The sequence below is a fragment of the Rhinopithecus bieti genome, unplaced genomic scaffold (assembly GCF_001698545.2).
Source record: "Rhinopithecus bieti isolate Rb0 unplaced genomic scaffold, ASM169854v2 scaffold_34489, whole genome shotgun sequence".
NCBI classification, from domain to species: domain Eukaryota; kingdom Metazoa; phylum Chordata; class Mammalia; order Primates; family Cercopithecidae; genus Rhinopithecus; species Rhinopithecus bieti.
Genome location: NW_016815128.1, coordinates 16,930 through 21,160, shown reverse-complemented (window position 1 = coordinate 21,160; position 4,231 = coordinate 16,930). Strand labels below are relative to the sequence as shown.

At 36.3% G+C, this 4,231-nt stretch overlaps 1 pseudogene across 1 annotated transcript; it reads left to right on the top strand.

Moving 5' to 3' along the window:
- Positions 1 to 243: 243 nt before the first annotated feature.
- Positions 244 to 544, top strand: LOC108515806 (60S ribosomal protein L39 pseudogene; annotated as a pseudogene). Its single transcript, XR_001881628.1, has one exon. The product of XR_001881628.1 is annotated as a 60S ribosomal protein L39 pseudogene (transcript).
- Positions 545 to 4,231: the final 3,687 nt, after the last annotated feature.

The following is a 4,231-nucleotide window of genomic DNA, read 5'->3' as shown; positions in this document are numbered from 1 at the left end:
CAATTCAGAATTTGCACACAATTCTGATCTCTTTAAGGAGCATTTTTAGGCCTGAATCTATGACTTTTTTAAAAAAGTATATAATTTACTTTTAAAAAATTTAAAGTGTGTGTGTGTCTGTGTGTGAATTTTTATGTGTATAAACATGTAAACACCTTAAATTTAATACAGGCTACTTCTTAGTCAAATAGGATAATCATTTAATAAATATAAGAGTTTCTCCACCATCGTGGTGTGTTCTTGCCTCGTCTTCTCACCATGTCTTCTCACAAGACTTCCAGGATTAAGCGATTCCTGGCCAAGAAACAAAAGCAAAATCGTCCCATTCCCCAGTGGATTCGGATGAAAACTGGAAATAAAATAAGGTACAACTCCAAAAGGAGACACTGGAGAAGAACCAAGCTGGGTCTATAAGGAATTGCACATGAGATGGCACATATATTTGTGCTGTCTGAAGGTCACGATCACATTACCATATCAAACTGAAAATGTCACCACTCTCTGGAGAGTTCGACGTATTTTCCTCTCTGAATCTATTATGAATGCATTGGTTGGCNCTACCTGGGTGACAGAGCGAGACTCCATCTCAAATAAAATAAAATAAAATAAAATAAATAAATATAAGAGGTTTGATTTCTTAACAACTACTTTATAGAAATTTTATTAAATGTATACATACACATGTTTTTTAAGTAAATTAAATAATACGAAAAGTAAGATAATAAAGAACAGTGACAGCTCATCCCAATTCAGTCTCCAGTTTCAACAGCTTTGAATTCTTTCTTCCTGTGATTTCCATGTTTTTTATACAGTGTGTGTTAAGTGCTCTGTCTTTACTGATTAGTTCTGTTTGTCATATATTGAGTATTTTTTTTACAGATTTTTATGTTAATTGCTTAGTATTTTCATCCCCTTCTCCCATTCTCGTCTTAAAATTTTCATTTTAAAATTGTCAAATAAAATTGTCTGTATTTTAAAAAGAAAGAGAGAGAGAGAACAGAATTGAGAAAATAAAATTATGGCCCTGGGAAGGAGGCAGGCTGGCCACATGTAAGAAAGGTGGCCAGAAAAGTAGTCTGCCTCGCCAGGCGCCTGTGGGTTCTCCGAAGCTCAATACAGCCTGGTACAACTGACCTTAGGAGGATGGTGGCAAACATTTCCAAAATCATAGCCATGAGTAGGAAATAAACTTCTTACATCACTACCCATTGGCTGAGAGCTAAAAACTAGAGCCAAGCAGTAGCAAACTCATTGGTGACAGACCTCTGGATCCTAAAATGAGCAGCAGACAGGGATTCTGTTAGCAGAAAGCAGGCTGGGGTGACAAGACAGCCACTGACAACTAGAAATCAGAAAGGTGTTTTGGTCTGGGTTGTCCCAGAAGCAGATCTAGACAAGACCTGGAGTGCAAATAGTACAAGTTTTTGGTTGTGGAGGTTGGGAGGAATCCCAAGAATACTGGTAGGGAGTCAAAAAGTTACATAGGGAAGCAAAACAATTCAATACAGTGTGCATTATCAAGCAAGTTACTCCTATAGGATACCAGAGTCTAATTTCACTAAATAAATGAAGGATACAGTGTAGAACATACTTCTTCATTATCCCCACCAAGGCAGGAGGGCACTAGGGCATTTATACATTAATTCCTTGCCTTGTAGTGGTTGAGGATGTATCTTGAAGACAGTAATCCTCCAACAAATGTGACTTGTCATTGCTGTCACGGCCAGATAAAATCCCCATCTTTATATGGGATAAAGAGGCTTTAGAGTTTAGAGGTGCTGCCTAGGGGTTATGGACAAGGTACCAACAGCCTCTACTGCAGTGGATACCTCTGAGTACTTTTCCACTATTTCACTTATTCAGCAGAGTAGTACAAAAAAAAAAAAAAAAAATGTGTGTACTCTGCCATAAAATAGAACTGAGTTTGATTCCACTTCAGCCATAATAACTGTGTAGCCAAAATTCTCTCAAATCAGAATTAGCCTACATTACTCTACATTATCCACTAAATCAATAAAACTAGGGTCAAATACATCATCATGAATACAATTGAATACAATACATCATGAATACAACCTGCCTCGCCAGGCGCCTGTGGGTTCTCCGAAGCTCAATACAGCCTGGTACAACTGACCTTAGGAGGATGGTGGCAAACATTTCCAAAATCATAGCCATGAGTAGGAAATAAACTTCTTACATCACTACCCATTGGCTGAGAGCTAAAAACTAGAGCCAAGCAGTAGCAAACTAAATGAATACAATTAAGGGCAGCGTCTGGTCACAGATTAGCTCTATGTTAAAGAGAGGAACTAAGTACTGTTTAATTTAAAAATGTTCCATTCTTTCAACAAATTACATACTACCTGTCTTAACTTTCCATTAACAGTTTCTGATTAAGAAAGTTGTAAGAAATGCAGGTACCATGTCAGGCTTTTGTGGAGGTGAGAGATGATATATTTTAAGTATAATGCACAATTCTTGGTACATAGTAAACACTCAAAATATGTCTGGTATTGGTTCCTTTTTTCAATCATTTTAAAAATAATAAGAACAAATGTTTTTGATATGTTCCGCGTTCCAGGAACCAGGCTTGAGTGTGGAAATACACAGGAGTATGTATATGGTTGTCCTTGCCAGGAGCTTGTTATCAAAGTACAGAGAACAGACAGGCACAAACAATTAGGGAGATATAGTAAGCACTAAAATTTTTTAGAAGAAGGAGAGAATTATTTCAGTCAAATAAACTGTAAGATTAAATATTCCAATGAGGAAATTTATAAAGATTTTTGAAATATAATATGTTGTTTCTTAAGCTTCAAGAGAACAGGTCCCTAGGCTGTTTTAATTGCTGTATCACTGGTGGAGAGGACAAGACCTGACCCCATAGTCCAATACTCAATAAATACGTACCAACCAAATGACTGTGAAGAATATGGAAAGTGCTTTCTAAACAGAGATAATGACTTGAGCAAGTAAGAGGAGGCAGAAAAGAATCAGGAGTAAAGAAGATATTGAATGATCAAGTTCAGCTGCAACTCTACATCCACGCAGGTAAGAGGTAATGATTCAGCCTGGAAGAGTAGTTGAAGTGAGACGAGATTAGCAGAAAACCTTGAATATCGGTCCAAGGTGCTTGGATTTTTGTAGCAAAGTGAAGCTATTGAAGGCGGGAAATAACCTGATAAAAATGGTGATTTGGAAATTTGAATCTGGCAGTAAAATGAAGAAAGATTAGAGAGGCAGCAGGCAAAGGGGCAAGTTAGAGGCAATTCATTGTTCAGGCCAGGTACATCTTAGTAATTGATGTTCATATGCTTCGCTCCAAATTACCACAAGCACTGACTGCTGCAAGCTGATTCTTGCTGGCATCAAGGACAGAAAGGTAGGGATATTTATCTTTGGCTATAACCCCCACATGGGACAACATGTGAATAAAGCAATCTGTTCACCCATATGGACCCCACAAGTTTTATAAATGTGAGTAAATTCACTCATAACTGGCATTTCATATAATTAAATTTAGCAGAGGTTAATCATCAAAACTACATCAATTGCAATTTCCCATTTTGGGAAATGTTTATCAATCAAGGAGAAAGAAACATACATATACATACAACAACAACAACAAGCAACAACAACATTTTTCCAGCCAAGATTATCTAATTCTTCTATGTCCTACATGGTACACTTTATTACTAAAACCACAATCAATCAATCCTCAATATTATGAACACAACTGACACTATGAAATAAATATTTGATCGTTGGTTAGCTTGGTTAAGGTGGACAAAAGGGTACCATGTGAGATAAAAATGCCCGCCTGTATCTGGATAACTTCATGACTGTCAGCCTGAAATATACCCATGGGAAATATATTTCTTTGTAACCACTCATTTTGTCAGTCATTTTACAAGTATATATTAAATGCATATATGTGTGGCAAATGTGACAGGAATAACCTAGATTTCAGGGAATAAATAAGAAAACAAAATGATTCCTTTGCTTGAGAAATTTCGAGTCCATTGGGATACATTAACAGATGCTATGAGAAACAGGAAGGTAAAGAAATGGATGTCTTTAGAAAATCAATATGTATGTATTAAATGTTGGCCATATAAAGTCTTGTGTTATTTACCATTATTTGTAGAAAATTAGAGGGTAAAGCTTAGTAATTTTTCAAAATGCAGATATACTTATGGATTTTCAAACTAAGGTAATATTAATAAATGGA